This window comes from Triturus cristatus, chromosome 8, assembly GCF_964204655.1.
Source record: "Triturus cristatus chromosome 8, aTriCri1.1, whole genome shotgun sequence".
NCBI classification, from domain to species: Eukaryota; Metazoa; Chordata; class Amphibia; order Caudata; family Salamandridae; genus Triturus; species Triturus cristatus.
This window is the reverse complement of record NC_140591.1, coordinates 499,990,429-500,014,413: the sequence shown is the minus strand read 5'-3', so window position 1 is coordinate 500,014,413 and position 23,985 is coordinate 499,990,429.

Genomic DNA, 23,985 nt, shown 5'->3' with positions numbered 1-23,985 from the left:
TATGTGGCCTATTACAGTATGTATACAAGTCTGCATAGTTTACCTTTGCAGGGTATTGTCATCCATATCATTTTGGGCCATGAAGGTGACATAATTCTGCCAAACTTTCCTGTTTTCAATTCACTTTTGCACATAGGTAATGCTTCCATATGTTACCATAGTGCAAGTGCAAAGTGCAACAGTCTATGATGGGCATGCAGATTATGCTTGTGATGTGCAGCAAGTCACCTGACTCATCAGTACATCTGGGTACATCTGGATTTTGAATACGAGGTGGTGACTTTGGACACAACCATGTACACAAGGTATTGGTCCAAAAGCTATCATGTGACTTGATAGTGTTGGAGACATATATGGGTCTCATTTTGATCTGGCGGACCCATGGCAATGACAAGTTTGCCACAGGTGGGCTTCCACTGTAGAGAATTTCCATCATGGCAGTGTGACCATCTGTGACATATCCTGAGCCCATGGTGTGTGAGAGGTGAGCAGGAAGCTGACAGTCTTCAGACCCTGTTGCCTTAAAATACTAAAGTTTATGAAGATGTTCTTGTTTGACAAGGTTTCCGTGGTCTCACTAGTCCAGTGCTTTCTTATCCAAACGTGTGTGGTGCCAGACATCATTTGTCTGGATACTTCATGTTGATCCGGTGTTTTGTCTGTGCAATCTTTAACATCATGTACTCACCCACACACCGTTTGTAATTGAGCATGAGATTTGTGTGTAGGTTGTAATTTGTGCTAGACCACTAATGTTGTCCTTTTGAGCTATGCTTGATGTTGTGCCTTGTCACACTGATCTGGACTAGGGGTGCTTTTGATGTATGTTGCTTGGCACTGTGCTACATGTGTTCAGACAAGTGGACTGTGTGTGCCCAGGTATGTAGTGTGTCCATCTGCCATGCAGAAGCCACTTGAGCCTGTGCCACATCTATGCTCTGCAAAGCCACACAGAGGAGTATGTGGAAATGTGTTTGCGGAACCTAACTGCAGGTGTGTCTATCAAGGTTGATATTGCATGTGATGAGCTGGCACACACAACAGTAGAGGTGATAGAGACTGGTGTAATATACTTTTCATGTAGTGTAGACTCCTATGTGACGGTGAAAGTACAATTTAGGATAATGTCAGAGCGTGTGAGTTGTGACTAAAGTACTTGTGTTGGGTGACATGGTGTGTCCACATTTTCCCCATGTGAGTGCTTGACATGCAGGTCTGTGATTCGGAGTATGCAGCTTGATTTCCTGCTTCCGTTACTGTGCAAGGTATGGTAGGAATGTGTAAATGTGATAGGAAGTATCCAGCTGGACAATGTTGGATTTTTGCAGGTGATGAGAACTGTGGTCTGTGGCACTATTGTGCAATTGGGCAGTAATGGTGCATTTTTGATGAGTGATGTGTTTTGATGCTGTGCATGAGTCCATGGTGTTCTTGCTCATGGAAGTCCTATGTGAATGTTACTGGGCCACATTGAGACAAGGTTTAAATAGTCATATGCGACAGAGATAACAAATGTTTGTGAATGTATGTACACCAGTAGTGTGATTATGGGTGCTGGGTGGTGAAATGTGAGGGGTTGTAGAGTTGTATTATGTTGTATTTGATTCTGCAGATGGATCTTTTACTCAAGTGACAAGTGGTTGGACTTGTGCAGATATGAGTGGGTATGTGGTGATATGCAATGACTGAGTACACATCCATTGAGCTATGTATGTATCTTGTTGTGAGATGTGGTGATGTGTGGAGTGTGCATGTCAGGGTGTGCAGTGATGCAGTACGTTGTGGCATGAGTGCAGTCCAAGGCATCACTGAGTATGCTACTGGTGATGGGAGTTGTCCATCTGGCATGTTACGTTTGACGTCTGCTGAGGAGGAGTTGTGTACTATACATTATGTGCATGTCAGGCATGTGAGAGTTGTTGTGCACATGCTGATGGATAGTGGTGCTTCCAGTGTATGTGTGGATGAGATGAGGGCAGCACACATGTGAGTGAGGATGACTCAGATTGTAATGGTTTGTGTAGAGGGCCGGAGCTCATGTGTCAGACATGCTTTTATGTCTGGATTAAACAGAGGGGGCTGATGACGTGCTTGTGTGTCTGTTAGTAATGAGAGTTGAGCATGTACTGTGACCTGGATGTTGGAGGGGTGATACCTGCATATGTTGAGTTGATGCAGGCCTTGTGTTGAAGTTGACATGTGCATATGTGTTGATTATGTGTATGTAAGTGTGCAGAAACAGTAGCCAGAGTGAATCTGTAGATGTGTTATGTGTTTGCTGAAGCTTGCTATTTGCCAATGTATGTACATGGATGTTTGTAGTGATGGCCACTTCAAGGACACTGGTGCGTGCTAAACCGATTGGCATCACAGGAGGAGTAGCCTCCACCTAGCCTTGGCTTGTGTGAGTCATGTGTGGACATGAGTGGCAAGTTACCCTTTGTAGTCAGTAGTGGTCACTGATTTGTCAACAATGCCCTTGTATGATGCTCTGGGATGGAGGTGGCGATTGTTTCTGATGTTAATTCTTGATGCGGGAACATTGTGTGGCATTCCATTGCTTAGGGGGCTATTGGCACCTCAAGTGAATGAGCAGGTGTTATGCCACCTGTGGTTAGACTAGTCCAGACACGCATCCCCACACTTCACAGTAGATAACACACGCGTGGATATTCATGGCATTCTGACTTTGAATGGCCAAGATGCTGGGGCACTTGTGGAGATGGACTCATTGTGATGACATCTCTGGTTGTGCTGAGGACAACACTCTGCACTGTGAGCAAACTCACAAGTGACACTGGAACAGTTCACACATTATAGTGTTGGCATTGTCAATTTCTTGGTAGCTTTCATCTGGTATGGCAAGGGTGGGATTTGTAGATGTACATGAGGGCTCCCAATCAGAACTTTTTACCCTGCCCAGGAGCTTGAGGTACATATGTCTTTGTTGTTGGTCTCCTTTACTGATTAATGGAGTATGATACAGTGTTATAGTACAAAGCGTGGCCAAGCCAGATTTAATTCTGCACATGTCCAGCATCCTCACATGATGCAGGGCCAGATGTATCAACATTGGATTTTGCGATTCCATAATAGCGAATTTTACCGATTTACTATTATGGAATCGCAAAATGCAATGTATGTAGGTTTCGCAAATTGCGAGTTGCAAATAAGAAATGGCTACCCATTCATTCCTATGGGCCTAGAGGCCCAAAGGAATGAATCGGAATTGCATGCGCAATTTGCGAGTACCCAATAGGTACTCGCAAATTGCGCATGCAGTTTCAAGGGTGCAAGTGTGCCAAATGAACACCATGTTGCACCCCTGGAATATGCATATGTGCACATGTGGCACACATACATGCCCTAAGGGCATGGATGACAATACATGGCACCTTGAAAAATGCTAAAAAGTGCATTTTTCATGGAATTCGCATATTACCACCAGCTTGAAGTTGGTGGTAATTTGCGATTCCTTATAGGTAGGTCGCACATTTTTTGGGCTTCCTTGCATTTCTTTTAAGAAATCGCAAATTGTGATTCCTTACAGGCATTCCCAAAATAGGGAATCGCAATTTTTGTGATTCCCTATTTTACAAATGCCTTTTGGGATGATACATCTCAAAAGGCTTTATCCTATTCGTAAACGAATCGGCCCATTTGCGAATGGGAAAAACACTTGATACATCTGGCCCATGGCCTTTTACACTATCTTGCAGATAGCTATGTGGATTGTGTATGTGAGCCACAGATTGACCCCCCAGGCATCGTCACCAGGGCTGTCACATTATCTTACACATTTGGCTGTCCACTGGAGCCTCCAAAGCCTGTTGGTGTATCCTCTGTCTGGTGACTCATGTGTCATCCATCTTTTCAGCAAGACACAATCTGCATTATCGAAATGGCATTTGTCATTAGTTTCACAATCAAACAAGAGGGTCCCTGACACAAACTTTTAAGTAGAAGCAACCATGGCAGGCTGAAAAATCAAAACTAAAGCAAACAACTTCTCCAATAGCTTAAAGAGGAGACAGTACATCTCCAGCACTAATATACCATAAGTCAGATAAATTAATTCTGTATTTTATTCATCATTAGTAACACAAATAACTCAAATAACGTATATGATCAGCTACAAATATTTATATTCACATTATATACAACAGTAGTTAATCTGTGTGTGCACTTCACAATGTGGACAAGTAAAAAAGAGAAAACAAACCTACATACAGAAGCTATACAAAGATATTTTCACAAAAATATACAATACACTGACATCCAAACATATTTCACACCAAGACAAAAAGTTAAAAACACAATAATGTGAACATCATAATTTTTCCAGATTTAAGAATTAAAGAAAACATATTCACATTTTTCAGGTTATTCATATAATCCTTAGATTTAATATACACAGGTAATGTTCAATGCAAGTAACGGAAACAGAGATGCAGCGACGCGCATTTCGGTAAAGTCACTCCAGAGCTGTAGGAGAACACAACCTTCATCAGGGCACTATCAGAATTCAAAATACAGTGGCATCAGCCATCTGAAGTAGGTAGATATAAATCAAATAAAGCTCTAAAAAGCTCGCAAGAACAACGAGGAACTGATCTAATCACATCTAACCGCTTCAAACAAAGGTACAGGACTTTTACACCATAATTATTTGAAGTAAAGCAGTAGTCTCACATATTGGGACCGTGTCCAGGAAAATCAAGACTAATTTTGCAAAGGAGATAGACAGGACCTCACAGATGAATCAAACGCATAAAATAGATTATATTAGAGTAATTCTCAATCTCAATGGAAAGCTCAGAATATGAAGAGAGGCGGAGGGACTTCTCAACAGAAGGTCTTTCAGATGACGGTACCCCGTAGATGAGTTAGAATGGCAGTAAACAGAATAAATTCAGAGGTGAGGCACACATGATCAAAAAAAGATCTCAGTCCGCAGCAGGTCGGCAACGGGCCGGCCATAAAAAAGTCATTAGCTGCACGTACTTCAGCTTTTGTAGTTTTGAGAATACTTGCTGTGAATGACATGCAACAAGGTGTTCTGAATTAGAGTTGTGTGCAGCACCATCAAGCCACACATGGTGACTGTCTTAAACCTTGTTGTTAGTCCTATGATTTCCTCCATTGCAAGTAGGAATGTTGTCTATAGATGTGGCTCTGACAACTGTGACACAAACACTTCTGTTTTGTAGTAGTGAGAGGTTCCTATTTTTTTTTTATTGTTAGTATACTTGTGTGCTGTTGGGTTTGGTATCCTCTGTGCTTCAGTGTACACCGACTCATTACAATGTCATCCTTATGTGAGTATGTATACTCCTATTGCCCTGCGAGGTTTGAGTGTGTGTTGTGGTAGATGGATGCTTGGACTATGTGTCAAATACATATGTGTAGGTCTTGCACTTACTGTTCCACTGTCAAATGTGTGTTTCTCATAGTATGTAAGGTGCTGTCTGTACCTACCTGATGCTGAAATTCCCTCATTGGTCATACTCAACATGCTACGGACCCATGGTCAGATTTGAATCACAATGATGCTTGGGAACTCATGGAGTTCTTGAAATACATTCCCTGATCTTCACTGTCATGGTGGCCTCTAAGATGTCTCCTGTTGATGTTGTTTTCAATGAGGCACAATGCTGCTGATCAATGCTGCTGATCAAGTTTAGAAAGTGTCCAATAGTGACTTTGCTGCCTGCAAGGCCCCTACATCCAATACAGCCTTCCTGCACCTGCCATGCCCTGAAAGTCATGGTTGGGTGTGTGAGAAGACACTGCCACTTGCAAGGCATGGGACACAGGGCACAACAGAGTGTCTGCTCTGAAGTCTCTCCCACATCTTCAGACCGGACACTGGCACCACAGTGCTGTGGCCTGGTGGGGCCTGGGGAAGTGAGTCAGTCTCTTGTTGTGGTTGTTGGAGGCCTCCCACAGCATGGGCAGCAGATGACCCTGGTGCACCCACTTATTGACAAATGCCTGATTGCCCACATTGCCAATCCAAGGCCTATCCAAGCAACTTCTGGATTGGACTCAACACACATATGGCTCAGTGGTGTTCAGCACCCCCGTTGTGAGTGTCAGGCCAGGCTGACACAGCTTACACACCCACACATGTTGAAATTGATCTGATGTGTGTGGCTGGCCTCTTGCCATTGTGCATCAGCACCCGTATATCATACCTGCATTTGAGGGGCATTAAGTGCATGTTGCTCTTTGTTCTTTTTTCCCCCTGGCACTGGGCCTCCAACATCTCTACTCTGGCTATTCTTTAAGCTTGCCAGTCAGCGTTAATGCCACTGTGTGGGACTGCATTTCATTAAAAGTGAGAATTGGCTTAGACTATTTTGTTATTGCAGCAACTTATACTCCAAATGTGTGTATTGATGCATTTTCGATGGTAAAATGATACATTGTCCAACTAAACATTGCTGGGAGTGTTAACACCCCCAAACACCAGATTGGCTGGACATAGCTGTGTGTGAGTGTGTAACCCCCAAACAATGCTTGCCTGTACATTGCTGTGGGTATTTGGCCCCAACATACAAATAATCTCTAATTTGCAGGTGGGGTTTTGCCCCCCACAGCTCTTATGATTATGCCATGCTCGGGGGGGGGGGGGTTTGACACCCACAAACCCTATATTTGCCTCTACATTGCAGGGTGTTAGTCCCCCGCATCCCATTTTGTCTCCACATTGCTGAAAGGGTTAGCCCCCCAATAACCATATTGTCTCCACATGGCTGGGGGGTTAGCCACCCAACACCCCATATTGTCTCTACATAACTAGGGGGGTGAGCCCCCCCCAAACCACATATTGTTTTCATATTGCTGGTAATGTTAGCCATCCACCCCCCTATGGGGTAGACAATGCTAGTAGTGTTAGCCATCCACCTCCCTATAGGGTGGACAATGCTGGTAGTGTTAGCCATCCACCCCCATGGGCATTAGATTGTTGGGAGTGTTAGCCATCCACCCCATATGGGGTAGACAATGCAGGTAGAGTTAGCCATCCACCCCCTATAGGGTAGACAATGCTGGTAGTGTTAGCCATCCACCCCCCTATGGGCATTAGATTGCTGGGAGTGTTAGCCATCCACCCCCCTATGGGCATTCGATTGCTGGTGGCGTTAGCCATCCACCCCCTATGTGGTAGACAATGCTGGAAGTGTGAGCCATCGACCCCCTATGGGCATTAGATTGCTAGGAGTGTTATCCATCTACCCACCTATGGGGTAGACAATGCTGGTAATGATAGCTATTCACCCCCCTATGGGCATTAGATTGCTGGTAGTGTTAGCCATACACCCGTCTATGGGGTAGACAATGCTGGTAGTGTTAGCCATCCACACCTCTATGGGCATTAGATTTCTGGGAGTGTTAGTCGTCAATCCCCCTATGGGGTAGACAATGCTAGGAGTGTTAGCCATCCACCCCCCTATGGGGTAGACAATGCTGCGTGTGTTAGCCATCCCCCCCCATAGGCATTAGATTGCTTGGTGTTAGCCATCTACCCCCCTATGGGGTAGACAATCATGGTAGTGTTAGTCTTCCACCCCCCTATAGGGTAGACAATGCTGGCAGTGTTAGCCATCCACCCCCCTATGGGCAATTGATTGCTGGGAGTGTTAGCCATCCACCCTGCTATGGGAATTAGATTGCTGGTATTGTTAGCCATCCACCCCCCTATGGACATTAGATTGCTGGTAGTGTTAGACAGCCACCACCCTATGGGCATTAGATTGCTGGGTGTGTTAGCCATCCAACCCCTATGGGGTAGATAATGCTGGTAGTGTTAGCCATCCACCCCCCTATGAGCATTAGTTTGCAGGGAGTTTTAGCCATCCACACCCCTATGGGCGTTAGATTGCTGGGAGTGTTAGCCATTCACCCCCCAATAGGGTAGACAATGCTGCAAGTACCCCCCCACCACAATGGGGAGGTGCTTTCTCACAAGCTGTGTGTAATGTTTCCTTTCGCGGGGTAGTGGTGTTTTCATGTGTGGTAGGTGTCTGACTTACCGCCTGTGATGAATGCATCGGTTGAGGTTTTAGTATTGGCCGTAGGCATAGTGTATGGGTATGACATGAGCAATAGGACACATGGATGCAACGTCTTCTTTGCAAGGATCGTGTTGTGGCACGCTTCGTAGCTGAAATACTCCTCTTCTGGATTCTCTGATGTGTGGGTAGCCGCAACGGATTCGGCGCATGGGAAGTACGCATCGTACTTGGCCGGCCGTAATCGAGCTGCGAAGATGCCTCTGAACGGCTCCATTCAGCGTTTACAGAGGCTTCTCGTTTGGAAAATGGAGACGGATTTGAAGTGACCGGGTCATTCGGTAAGTAAGGGATTTTGGGCATCGTACTTCATTGTTTGGAAGACGTGGGTTCCAGTACGAGTTGCAGGAAGGCTACAGCTACGGACGGCTCTGGGAAGGCCTTCCTTACAGGTTTGGAATCGACCCCTAAGTGTGGGCAGCAACTTCCTCTTTGCCAATGGAGTTTGTGGAGTTTTGGCACTCCGCGCTCCGCTTGGAGCGTGAATTTTATGAGAAAAAACTGTGCTCCGCCGTATTGAGGAGTAGTTTACTTCCTCCAGTCCAGATCTCCACACAATACGAAGGCACACCGTTTCAAAGTGGGCAGTAGCTGCCTATTGTCAGGGTTGGATTAGAGGGAGGCAAAGCAGACAGCAAACAGTACCTTTGAATACTATCCGGCGCATTATGATTGGGTGATGATGGCCTCCTTAATGGAAAAATCAAAATACTGCATGTGGTATCCTGGAATGACGGCCCACCTATAGCTTTACGGTCACTATTGGCACATTTTCTTCTGGCAGAGCTCAGGTGGTTTCTTCATGGGGTGGATGGACTGGCTTTTCCAGGGCGGGTGCTTTGTGTCTACAAACCTATGAAACAGTGTGCTCCCATACCGTCCCTTAGCCTGTCAATTAGTAGCTTTCCCATTGTCTTTCCCACATTCACCTAATGAAGTGACTATTTTAAAAGAGACTGTCTCATAGATAGAAGTCGATTGGGCTCAAGTCGAAAGCAAAGCAGACAAAATAGGATTTTTGCTAAATATCTTTTGTCAGGAGTTTTCAGGTAAGGCCTGCTTTCGGGACCGCGCTCTTATTTTGGGTGGGTTGGTAGTTTATTATTACATCATGTGGATGGGTTGTATGGACACAGTAAATGTGCATTTATTTCACTAGTTGGCATCATCCCTCTGGAGCAAAGCTCTCCAGTTACCGAGGGACATGAGTCACCACTAGTAGCTGTGCATTCTGGGATTTGCTGTCTTGTTTTAATAGGACCAAGGAATCTGCGCGAATCCCGGAATGCATATTCCTTGACTGCATGAACTGCAAATGCCTGCTGAAAATCATGTGTGCCTGACAAAGTGCATTACAAGAAGATATTACAAAATGCACCAAAAACTAGAAAAACAGCCTTTCTGGTGATGTTTCTCATGCAATCCATGTTACTGTTGAAAGGAAAGAATTACTAAACACAACAGCTAAGGCAGTAAGGGTGAAAAGGCCTGGGTGGAGTGATTTCTGATGCAGCTCTCAGCAATCAAACAGTATGCTTCCTTAGATCATAGAAACAGCTTACCTATTAAAATATCCCCCACCATAACCTCATTATTGAGTCTGCTCATAATGTTGCTGATAAAGAGTGACCTCTTGGGCTTACCTCTGTGCCCTGAGAGTACAAGATGTGCATTCCCACATCTTGCAGGTTTACACCCACGAAGGCGACCTTATGCAGTCTCTTTACAAACGTGTTTACGTGTTCATTGGTCTGAAGTGTTTGTCGCGCAGAGCGGAACTCTGCTGAATTCCACAAAGTTTATAAGCAACTTCGCAAAATTCTTCTCAGTGCAACCCCGGAAACTCCACCCACCCCTACTTAAGATTCTCATTTGTCAGCAGCCAAAATATGGAATTGTGTCTATTATTTTTGTGTACTTTAACCACGGGTGCTTTGCACCACGTTTCTTTAAAACCAACCTAATTGTCCTCCTTTTCTTAATTGCCCTCTGGTGGACTTGATCCTTTGTGTAGGTCATACCCAAACTTTTTGCCTTCATGCCTCCTGTTTTCTGGATTTGTTTTTATTCGTTTTAGGACTCTGTGCACTGTATCACTGCTAACCAGTGCTAAAGTGCTTGAGCTTCCACCCTAAAACATGGTACAATTAGACTACATCTGATTGGCACATTTAAATTTTTTATAGGTCCCTACGCGATGGCACTATATGTATTAAGGGCCTATAAATTAAATGCTACTAGTGGGCTTTTTCACTCATTGTGCTACTCCCTAAAGTAGCATTTCAAAACATGTCTCAGGCCCGCCATTGCAACATGTAGTGCAGTTTTAACCCCTTGAGTGCCCATGATGAGATGGTCTCGTCATGGGCCGCGGTTGCGCTGTGCCCATGACGAGACTATCTCGTCATGAACCCCACCCACTAATGAAACGCCCGGCACAGGGAGTGGAAAGGGCGGGGCACTCAAGGGGTTAAACTGCCTGTTCAACCTAACAAAAGAAACCTTTAGCTAGGACTAAACCTTCCTTCTTTATATTATTCATTTTGGTTAAATATGCTGAAAGAGACTTTATAAAATTGGCTGAGGACATTGAAAACCTCAATAAAGAACTGGAACAAATGGAGGGACAGGAGCAAATTGAAAAACTTAAAATAGATATGAAAAAAAGACTTAAAAAGGAGGAAGACATAATTAGGGAATGAAAAGCATTTAAATTCCACCGGGACCGGTGCGATTACGGCAACATTTTCACTTTTGCAAAAAAATTCGAGGCACTGAAGGCCGATAAAACCAGTACTACTGAAAGCCAACAACATGGGGTGGGAGCAAATAATGCGCAACCTGATTTAACCTCTGCATCTGAATTAAGTTCAGCCGTAGAAAGTGGTTCTGAAGCTGAATTCTGCACAAAATCTAAACAACCAGCAGCACGTAGACACTCACTTACAGAGGAAGTCGATTTTTTATGCAGAGAACGCCTCCAATCGCTCAGACCAAGAAAACAACAAGCGAATCCAAAGCGAGGCGAAACAGCAAACGAAGGGAAAGAAGGAAAGCAAATAGAAGAAAAAACAATCAAAAGGCCACCAAGACGTCAGCAGAAGAAATTCTGGAAAAAAATAGGACCTATTGATCCAGCGGCAACCAGCGACAAGACAGTGATCAATCTAACTGATATAGTCCTCAACACTGCTGAAAAACAGTTGCTTGCCTTGGGTTTATCCTTCTGCCCTGAAAGTTCATTTAATTATGCGAAATCACGTGTGGATATATATAAGAGCGTTAGAAGACTCAAGCTCCTAAAATATCATGCGCAGTTTAAAAATATGGAAAAAAATGCTGGAACAGGGATCAATGTGAACAACCAATCTACAAAAATTGTTCCCATGGAACCCATCCAAAATCAAGAATCTCAAAACTTGGTGGACACCCTATATGATCTAATTCATGAGGATGATGATTCAGGGGAAAATGTTATTGGCGAAACAGCAATAACTAACACCAAATTGTGCCAGACACCTTTCAAGCCACCATCAAAATTTTATCCACTTATGATGAAGGACACAATAGACAGTTTCCAAGAACAAGTCATTAGTGGCTTAAAACAACTAAATAAAGCCACACTCAAGGCAAAAAACAATACTGTCAAAAACAATGAAGAACTTCAATATCATCAACTTATGCCGAAACTAAAGAACAATAAGGAAGTAGTCATCAGAAATGCGGATAAAGGTGGCAACGTCGTATTGTGGAGAAGAGAGGATTGTTTGACAGAAGCAATGTGTCAACTTAACGACAAAGCCTGCTAAGGCAATAGCAACAAACTAACTTATAGTTCAGTGCAAACGGCGTTCAAAATAAAGCTGATGGGGTGGCGTGACACCGGTCAGTTAACCCCATCTGTGCCACGCCCTTTCCCCCTCCTGTGCCGGGTGTTTCATTAGTGGGTGGGGTTCATGACGAGATAGTCTCGTCATGGGCACAGCGCGACCGTGCTCCATGACGAGACTATCTCGTCATGGGCACAGAAGAGGTTAACCTCTGATGAATATAAATATCTATGAAATGCCAATCCAACCATCTCCATTATGTATTTTATCCCCAAAGTACATAAAAATGAAAGAAACCCTCCAGGCAGACCAAGTATATCGGCAAGGAACAGTATCTTTGAGAACACTTCAATTTACGTTGACTTTTTCCTACAGGAACATGTTCAGAAACTAGCCTCCTACATCAAGGACACAGGAGACTTTTTGGCAAAAATGATAAACTTTCCTTGGCAAGATGACTATTTGTTGATCACCCTTGATGTGGCCTTATTATACACTTCTATCAAACATAGGGATGGTTTACGAGCTCTACGACACTATCTGTCGAGAAGAGGGGCTCAATATTCTGATCATACCAAGATGTTAGTCAATATGGTAGAAATGTGTTTGTTGAATAATATTTTCATGTTTCAAAATACTGTGTTTCAACAGTTGCAGGGAGTAGCCATGGGAGCCAGCTTTTCCCCCAGCTATGCATGCTTACACATGGGCTGGTGGGAGGAGCTGGTTCTCATGGACAAACATTTGGAAACTCAAAACAACCATGTGAAGTGTTGGTGGAGATTTATCGATGACCTTTTCTTGGTATGGCAGGGCACAGAAGAGGAAGCATTGAGATTTGTTGAATCCATAAACATCAACGATTTAAATCTCAGTTTCACCACAAATATCAGCAAAACTAATGTGGTGTTTCTAGATGTAGAGCTCATTGTCAATCAGGGCAAACTGGACACCAAATTACATAGGAAACCTATGGTGGGAAATGCATCCTTCATGCAAGTAGTGCACACCTAAAGCACTTAGTGCAAAGCATTCCATATGGGGAATTACTGCGCATTAAACACATATGCAGTAACGACAAAGATTTAGAATCAGCACAATTGGAATGCTTAACTAGATTTAATGAAAGAGGCTACAGCAAGAAATGTCTAGTCAAAGCATTAAATAAAAGCAATCTTAAATCAAGGGAAAACCTGTTAAAACCAAAACCGCAAGTAACTGAGCTAGATATACCACCTAGTAATTTCAGATTCATTTTGGAATTTAATCAGCAAGAGTCATCAGTACGTAAGATCATTAACAAAAATTGGTATCTGATCAAACAGGACCCAATAATAGGCAAAACAGTTCCCAAAAGACCTTCTATAACATACAGGAGAAATACTTCAATGAAGGATACCCTGGTGGACAATGACCCCTGTGGCCCTCCAGCTAAGGGGTCAAGGTTAGCTCAAAGATTGGGATTTTACAGATGTAAAATATGTAAGTCTTGTCAGTTTGGAGTGTCAACCACCGAATATTCGACCCCCTTCGGAGGACCAAATAGACAAATCACTAAGGCCTTAAATTGCAAAACCGACCATGTGGTATATGTATTGGAGTGTCCCTGCAAACTGAGATATATCGGTAGTACCATCTTGCAAGGACACAAACGAATACTCCAACACATATGGGCCATTAAAAATCATGACCAGGCTTATCCAGTGGCACGCCACTTTCATGAACAACATGACAGTGATCCAAAGGATCTTAAATATTTCCTATTGGATTCAGGCCCCAGAAACAAGAGAGGAGGCAATAGAGAAAAGACCCTGCATATCTTGGAAATAAATTACATTCTAAACCTAGATACCGAACTGCCCAATGGATTAAACAGTTCTGAAGAACTACATGCCAGTTTGTTATAATTATGGCCCATCAGTACTATTACCAAATGAATTTTAAAAACATCTTTTGTAGTACATTCTAAATTTTCAATGTGAGACCAAAATAACAAACATAAAGAAAATTGCAGTAGATTTTAATAGGCAGTTTCTATAACAACTCATTGGTGACTTAAACACCAGAAAATCAATTGGAAGTTCTTGTAATTCTAAAGACCAGCTAGCTCGCCAAAACCCTCCCCTCTATTTCCCACATATCTTTTTAATCACCATTTTTGTATTTTGAGGCACTTAGCACTTTTTTTTAAACAAGCACCTATTTTTGCACATAAATGAGGAATATATAAAAAATAAATAATAAATAAAGAGTAAGACACGGGACATTACCCAGATTTTAGTTTCAAACTTTGGCTAGATCATCAATTTATTAAATAAACAATATTTTCTAGATTAACTGCTATTAGAACACACAAAAATAAGGCAGTTTGGTGAGTTTAAACAATAATAACCAAAAAACTAAAATACGGTCAGCCTATATTCTCTACAAATACTATTATAGTAAGGATGAGAGCATTTGGGCAGTAATAATGACCATGGATTTATCCTTTTATATAGATTTTATGTATTTATTTATTTATATGGCTTTTTAGATATTGTAATATGTTTAACCATCTTGTATGATACTGCTTTTACTACTTTTATGGCTGTATTTAAACAGGAATTGTCTAGGATCTGTACATAAGTATTCAATTATTTATGTATCTATTTATTTATTTAATTGCAAATTTGTACATAGTGACATGCACCTAAAAAGTAACAAAAAGAATAATTTGAAACCAAGTCCTAATTTATTAAGTCCAATGTTTACAACAACTAATATCAGTCCTATGTTGATGACCACTACTTGCTCTTAACTTTGGCACTGATGTCTTCAAGATTTAACCATGTGGTGTTTACACACACAGCACAACCACAAACAAATAAAGACAAGGGATAATTAATAAAAAAAAGAAAGGGAGATAAAAAAGGAGAAAAAAAAGTGTAACCTATAAAAAGCATTTCTATTTGTTGATGCGCGTCATGTGATCAAGTCCCCAGGGAGGGACGAAACGCGTAATGGCTGCCGTTTTGTTTGCGAGATGCATTGAATAAACCGAGCGGAATTGTAAGGATTTTGTGGTCCGTGCTCTTTGTATCCACTAACTGAGGAAGAGGAGAAGTGGTGGAAGAGTGTTAATGTGATATATATATATATCTTATCTACTGGCGGTCGCCAGTAGATAGTTATAGTTAGGACCGTGTTTCCATAGGAAATCCGCAACATTCTATTTGGAATAACTTTGGCGCCGGTTGTCGAATCCTCGCGAAATTTTCAAAATAGGTGGGGCGCTCGGCTCCGCTCCTACCCTAAAAGTCTCGGGGGGATTCATCAAGCGGGGGCTGAGAAAAAAGGGGGTCCCAAAACGCATTTTCCCCATGCAATTTTCCATAGGGACCTTTAGTCCAAGGTACAGCCCGAACGGCTGAACAGAATTACTTGAAATTTGGCAAAGAGGTAGTCCTCAGGTCAGGCATGTGCCTTTTGCATATATGGTGTCAATCTGTTCAGTAGTTCCTGAGAAAATCAAAAGTAAAATCATATACATATCTGGCTCATCGTGAGATCTGATTGGCTGTCAGTACTTCATCCAAGAAGTGTTGGCAGCCATCATGGGACCAATATACATGATAGCACCTCATTAAAAAGCATTGCAGTAAATAGAAGGTTTTAAGACTTTAGTTACATTATAAATCATTTGTTGATGGTACCATACTCATTTTAGGAATTGTGGTGTGTTCTAAGGTGATTTTACCATGTGAAAAAGCCTTCTGCTGTGATATCACAAACCATGTTTGAGAGAATGGGGTGGGGGAATCATATCGCCCGACGCCCGAACCATGTTGTTTATATTGACGGGCAAGAAGATTTATTGTCTATTTATGTCCGACGGACATGTAGACATTAATCACGTTTTAATCAAGTTAAAACAACAGGCTGTGGGCACTCTGGGCTCACAGCCAATCCAAAGCTTGCAGAGAGCCTTTGGCGGCATCTGATTGGCCAGCAGCCCATGACTGGGCTCTAGACAGTGATTGGCTGGGGGAGTGAAACGTCACTCAGCCTCTGCAAGCAGTAGTCCGTGGCCGCCACGAGGCTTGCAATAAGCATTCATGTAAAATAAGCAGTTTTGCCCGCTTGAATTGTGTGATATTGTGACGGAGGTGCTGCGATTTTATTTTATTTATATTTTTAGCAACCGTGCGTGGGTAGATTAATTAGTACAAAAGCCTAGGCCTGGCCCGCCTCGGCGCCTCAGATGAGGACGTCAAAAAAGCATATCGCAAGCAGGCGCGCTGCGCTACCACCGCTTCATGGGGGAAACACCCATTACAACAAATTCAGATTCACGCGCTGCCATCGCAACGCGGGTTTAACATCGCGGGTCCAGAGCCTTCATACCGCAGATGGAAACAGATCTGCAGATTAATGCTTTCAAAAGAGACATCCGTTGGTGACTTGCAATTTATAACTTGATGTCCTAAAATAGAAAAGTGAACTTTTAACTTTCAGCTCAGAACTGCATAAACACACCGACAAACATACATTACAAAATTGATTAATGTTGCAAAGAGGGTACATTTGGCGAAAAGATCCGTGTTTTGTATAGTTGAGGTTGTGACCTCGGTGAAGTTAGTGCAGAGGGTTAATATGCCTGCTGCAAAGAACATGTACGAAGTCGATTGCAGAGTGCATAGGATGGGAACAGATCTGCAGATTAATGCTTTCAAAAGAGACATCCGTTGGTGACTTGCAATTTATAACTTAAAGTCCTCATATAGAATAGTGAGCTATTAACTTTCAGCCCATAACTGCGTTATCACACCGACAAATATACATTACACAATTGATTAATGTTGCAAAGAGGGTACATTTGGCGAAAAAACGATTCTTATTATTAAAGGAAGCTCCCAACTTTGCTGTTTCTTTTTCGATACAACTTACCGATTCGCAAGGAACGTAGGGCTCACGTCTGGCCAGCTGCAAAAGTGAGGGGGAAATGGCAGGAGGCACGCTGGCTGACACCTTTTATATCCCACCCATACGTTTTTACGAGGGTGACGGTAAATTAGTACATTACGTATGGTTTGAAATGTACGTATTTTGTGGGAATAAATACACAGCCAAGGGTGACGATAAATTAGTACATTACGTATGGTTTGAAATGTACGTATTTTGTGGGAATAAATACACAGCCAAAAAAAATGGAAAAAAAGGGGAATAGAAATAAAAGAATTGCCGTCAGGGTTAAGGCGAGGGGGTGCAGGGACGCGATAATATCGCTTGACAAGTTTTCCTTTAGCATTATTATTGCACAGCATTCAATGGTTTACTGATTTTAATAAAGCAAAAATATATTAATGTTTCTCTGTCAGCCGGAGCCCTTAGGTTTGATGTGGAATGGGGGTAGGTGGGACAAGTGGATTTTACAGGACATGTAGATCTCAGTGGCATTTTGTCCCTTGGACAACTAGATTATTTGGAAAATTCCACACCCCTGTAAATAAAAGACCGGCATTGTGCCGGAGGCCACGCCCCCTCCTTGCAGCACTCTGCAAATGCGCCCCCCTGGCCAGTTGTAAGTTGAGGAATTAATTCCCCTTCAATACTGAGGGTCCCTGAGGGCCAACTAGCCCAACAGGTATCTCCAGTATGCACCAGGGAGCTGCATTGCAGACAGGTGTTCTGAGGCCACGCCCCTTTTTACACCTCCATGCAACGCAGCTCTGTGGCACTTACTGGAGGTACCTAGTGGGCTAGTTTGACCCTAGGGACCCTTAGGATTCAAGGGGACTTAATCTCTCAACTCAGAACGCCCCCAGGCCCTGTGGCGCGTTTTTAAGTTGGGGAAATAATTCCCTTTCAATCCTGAGGGACCCTGGGGTCCAACTAGCCCACCAGGTGCTTCCACTAAGCACCACTGCTCTGCGTTGCAGAGAGGTGGTGCAGGCCGTGCCACTTTTTACACCTCTCTGCAACGCAGCTCTGTGGCGCTTACTGGAGGTACCTAGTGGTCTAGTTGGACCCTAGGGACCCTCAACTTAAAACGGCTACAGGACGTGTTTACACAGTGGGGAAGGGAGGGGACGGGGCATGAGGTGACGTGTTCAAACACGCCCTGTGGTGCGTTTTAAGAGGTAGTTTTAATCCCCTGCCCTATTATATACTAGGGGCTTACAGAGGAGGTCATGCTAATCACAGGGGGACCCCAACACATAGTGTGCCCTAGTGTATGTAGGTGTTTTCACTGTATTCTGAGTGTCTTTTAACATAGCACTGGCTCTAGGACTGGTTAGTCAGACTCAGTTACCACCAGTATCCGTCTGAAAAAGTTGAGGGTACAGGATGATTTTGCAACAAGGCTTGTTTCTGCTCTTCTGTTTGTTCTTTCTGCACGTTATACTTCTTCCTGCACTTTTCTTCGTCTTTGAGGACTTCTGTTGCTTCTTTCTGCATTTCTTTTTTTTCTTTCTGTGCGTTTTTCCTTCTTTCTTCACATGTCCTATCTCTGTAGGCATAGCTAGAAATTAGCATTTAAAAAACCTTTGAAATTCACTGAAAAAAACATAGGTTTCAGGCACGTTATAGCTAGGAATTAGCATTTAAAAAACCTTAGAAATTCACTGAAAAAACCATAGGTTTCAGGGGCGTTATAGTCAGCTGGACTTTTCACTCGTACAAAACCATAGAAATTCCCCCGTTATAGTTAGTTCAGCTAACTATAACTCGCGCGCCCGCAATGCACTGCTGATGACGTCACATATTACATCACTCATGACATGGTCAGTGACATCACTCATGACATCACTGATGACATCATCCTTGTGATAGAGTGGCAGACCTCCTCTCCCCCTAATATAACCTTTGATACACACATTCAAAAATAGAAATTAAAATTTTCAAAACAATGGACATACCAATACCAGTTACAACAACCTATTCAGTAATTGTAAGATCCACATCCACATCCACTCATTCACCAACAGTCCTATACAGTCACTCATACATGTACTCACTCATCATATGTACTCATACACCTATACATCCTGTTACACAACGCCACCCATCCATAAAGTTACTCACACACATAGTCACTCATGCTAATAAAGAATCAAACATCCGTTTACCTGCATAGACAGTTATACACACACCACCACACTTACTTCTACAGAAACTTACACATACTTAGTCTTTTTAACAATCACTTATAGAAACACATACTTATTCATACAGGAACTCTTTCAATTTCTCACTCTCATATATACTCACCAATAGTCACATATACTAGTTTAAAACATATGTAGTTACTCATAGAGACACTATTGAGACAGTCATTCACTCACTAACACACCCATGCACACACTCATCCACCCATACAGTCCTGCACACATGCTGTCTTCAACACATACAAACAGTGAGTCACTCATTCATGCACTTATGCACTACGTAATACCCCCCACCGAACCATACAGACATCAGACACTTATACTGATACTCAAAAAACCAACTAATAACCTATATAGACACTCATGTAGCAACTCACCAACCCATGCAGCCACTTATACACAAAGTGAGAGACTGATACAGATATTTACATATTTAAACATTACTCACTAAGCCATGTATTCACTAAGATACACTTAAACAGTCAGTTATACAATCAATTTTTCAAAAACAAATCATCCATTTAGACACTTATATACCCATTTATTCTTCCATTGACCTTGAGATATACATATATAAAACATATGTAATTTTCAGAAAAACACACATTCACTGGATGACGTCATCAGTGATGTCATCAGTGATGTCATTTGAGATGTCATCAGTGATGTCATGAGTGATGTCACTGACCATGTCATGAGTGATGTAATATGTGACGTCATCAGCAGTGCATTGCGGGCGCGCGAGTTATAGTTAGCTGAACTAACTATAACGGGGGAATTTCGATGGTTTTGTATGAGTGAAAAGTCCAGCTAACTATAACGCCCCTGAAACCTACGGTTTTTTCAGTGAATATATATATATATATATATATTACCTACTGGCAGTCGCCAGTAGGTAGTTATTGTCAGGACCTATTTTCCATAGGAAATCCGCAACATTCTATTCCCAATAAGTCTGGTGCCGGTTGACGAATCTTCGCAAAATTTTCCAAACTTTTGGCCAGCTCCGGTCTGCTCCTATCCTGATAGTCTCGGAGTGATTCATCAAGTGGGGCCGAGATAAATGGGGGTCCCAAAACGCGTTGTCTCCATGCATTTTCCCATAGGATCTTTAGCCACAGCTACAGCCCGATCTGCTAAACGGAATTACACCAAATTTGGCAAAGAGGTAGTCTTCAGTTCAGACTCGGACCTTTTGCTTAAATGGTGTCAATCTGTTGAGTAGTTCCTGAGAAAATTACAGTAAAAAGTACATATAAATCTATGGCCTCGGAGCATCCACTTAGGTGGTCCCAGATGGACTCCCAGGGCTCCCTTTTTTTTTACTGCAAAATGCGTGGATCCGGCCGTAACGAAAAAAACCGAAGCGCGGACTCCCGCGCTTCTTTAATAATTAGCCCCTGGGGGGGCAAATCCCAGGGGAAAAAACTGTAAAATTTAATGGGGGGCCCAGGGTGGCCCCCCAGCCCCAGGGACCGCCACCCCGGGGCTACAAAATAAATGGGTGGGGGGACTCTATGGCCCCCCCAGGGCTTTATTTATTGAGGAAGGGGGGTTGCGTGGCCCCCCTCCTGGAGCCCTCGAGGGCCCTGGGGACCGCCACCCCCCAGTGCCAGCTCCTGCAGTGTCCTGGGGTGCCCACCCCCAGGACACTGTTGTTTGCTATGTGAGGGTGGGAGTCTCCCACCCTCCCATAGCAAACTTTGTTTGGATTTTGAAAGAGAGAGCAGGGAAACCTGCTCTCTGTTTCAAAATCCAAACCATATTGCTTTCCCGCATGTCAGCAGCTCCCCATGTGGAAAAGCAATGCCGGCTCCCGAAGGACACGGGGAGCCGGCTGGGACCATGGGGGCGTTGGGGCTCCCCCCACGGTCCCCAATGTTTTTTATAAGCCCCAGGGGATGGGTTCCCCGGGGATAATAAAAATTTGTGATAGGGGCTATTTTTTTTTAGGTAAAATTAGGAGTCGCGTATCCAGCGGCTCTCAGCACGGCCCCCTGGTGTGCACACGGTGGGTGCACGACTCCTATCGCGTTGGGTGCACGAATCCTCTTGCGTAGGGTGCGCGATTCCTAATGCGTTGAGTGCGTGATTTAAAGCAAAAAAAAAGGAGTTTTTTTTAGATAAACATCAAGCTTACATGTTTAAATAGAGTTAAAAAAAATTACAAATATTTTTGACAAAAATGTAATTAAAAACGTAATATATATATATTTTTTTAAAATATGTTAAACAAAGAACTTTAAAAAATAATGAAAAACAGTATAAAAAACATAAATAAAGCAATTGATACACTGAAAAGTAAAGATTTAGAAATCCTATGAAGTTCAGTAAAAAACCATAGGTTAGAGATAAGTTATAGATAGGAATTAGCATTTAAAAAACCTTTGAATTTCACTTAAAAAACCATAGGTTTCAGGTATGTTATAGTTAGGAATTAGCATTGAAAAAGCCTTTGAAATTCACTGAAAAAAACATAGGTTTCAGTCAAGTTATAGTTAGGAATTAGCATTTAAAAAAAACATAGAAATTCACTGAAAAAACATAGGTTTCAGTGGCTGTATAGTTATCTGGACATTTCCCCTCATTCAAAACCATTGAAATTCCCCCATTATAGTTAGTTCAGCTAACTATAACTCGCGTCCCCGCAATGCACTGCTGATGACGTCACATATTACATCACTCATGACATGGTCAGTGACATCACTCATGACATCACTAATAACATCTCAAATGACATCATTGATGACATCACTGATGATATCATCCAGTGTCTGTGTGTCTCTGTAAAGTTTAAATATATTATATATAGGGAAAGACATATTGAAGAATGAGTGGGTGTATAAGTGTGTGAATGGATAATTTTGTAGGTGCGTGACTGACTCTATAAGTGAGTGATAAACGTATCTTACTGAATGCATGGGTTAGTGACTAAACTGTGTGAATGTTTGTATCCATCTGTCTGCTGGTGTGTAAGTGGCTGCATGGGTTTCCAAATAGCTACATGATTGTCTATATGGGTTATAGATTGGTTGCCTGAGTGTTGGTGTGGGTGGGGTGTGTGCGACTCTGTGCATAGATATGTGAGTGGGTGATTCACTGGGTGCATGGTTTCAAGAGTGCATCAGTGATGGACTGTATGGGTGGGTGAGTGTGTGTATGGTTGTGTTAGTGAGTGAATGTATATTTCAGCGGTACATGTGTGAGTAGCTACATATGTGAAAGGCAGTATATATGTGTGTTGGAGTATATAAAAGGCTATAAGTGAGAGTGTGTGATTGTGAGAGTGGCTGTATGGATGAGTGTGTGCTTGTATCATTGATTGTATAAGAGCGTAAGAATGTGCTAGTATCTGTATGAGTAATTGAGCTGGTGTGTGTATAACTGTATAGGTGAGTAAATGGCAGTGTGATTAATTATTTGCGTGACTGAGTAGGTGTGTGAGTACCTCTATGGATGAGTGGTGGTGTGTGAGTGTCTATATAGGTGTATGAGTGCATATGATAGTCCTGTACTGAGTAACCATAAGTATGAGTACACAGGTGAGTGGATGGGTGTGTAGACCTAAGAATCAGTGAGTGGGTATGTACTTATTGGTATTGGCAGTCTGTAATTTAGAGTGGGTGTATCAAAGGTTATATTAGGGTGTGAGAAGATGCATCAAATTATCACATGGATGATGTCATCAGTGATGTCATCAGTGATGTCATTTGAGATGTCATCAGTGATGTCACTGACCATGTCATGAGTGATGTAATATGTGACGTCATCAGCAGTGCACTGCGAGGGCGTGATTTATAGCTAGCTGAACTAACTATAATGGGGGAATTTCAATGGTTTTGTATGAGGGAAATGTCCAGCTAACTATAACGTCCCTGAAACCTATGGTTTTTTCAGTGAATATATATATATATGCATATATATATTCCCATGTGTTGCTTTCGTTCGAGGACGCACACAAGGACAAGCAAACAAAGCCTCCAGGGCCGAGTTCTTTATTTAGACAGAAAACAGCAGCGCTCGCAGATATTTCCTCCACCTTCCCCAACGCGTTTCGGAGCTCCTTTGCTCCTTGCTCGCAGATGCATGAGGAGGCAGTCCCTTTTGGCTAATTCTCGCCCTCCTACGGCATTACGTCATCCTCAGCTTTATGGGACTTGTAGTCCTGGTGCTAAAATAATACCCTGATTGTGTTCTGTCTGGGAAGCAATTCAGTCATACCCTCCATAGGGCCTACAGTCACGTTGCCATTTCAAAATAAACTCCAACTTGTCCTTCTGTGACCCCAGTGTCTGTGTATCCGACGCCAACAGTCCGTGATAATTTTATCGGCGGTGCTGTCCTCCCAACCTAAGCCGGACGGTATATTTTCCCATGCGTTGCTTTTGTTCGAGGTCGCACACAAGGACAAGCAAACAAAGCCTCCAGGGCCAAGTTCTTCATTTGGACAGAAAACAGCAGCGCTCGCAGATATTTCCTCCACCTTCCCCAATGCGTTTCGGAGCTCCTTTGCTCCTTGCTCACAGGGGCTTCCGAGCAGATGCACGAGGAGGCAGCCCCTTTTGGCTAATTCTAGCCCTCCTATGGCATTACGTCATCCTCAGCTTTATGGGACTTGTAGTCCTGGTGCTAAAATAATACCCTGATTGGGTTCTGTCTGGGAAGCAATTCGGTCATACCCTCCATAGGGTATGACTGAATTACATAGAGGACAGCACCGCCGAAGAAGAGCTGGAGAAGCTGTGAGGAGGAACTACCACTTTGCTGAGTGTTTTGCTGTGTTGGCCTGCAGTGGCTGCTTCTTTCTTGGGCATAGAAGGGACTACACTGAACTTTCTGCAACTTTTTTATTGAGTACCTCCAAGGGCCTGAAATAGAGCTTGCCTCCTGTTCTGAAATCTCAGTGACTGCAAAGACTTCACCAACCTCTGG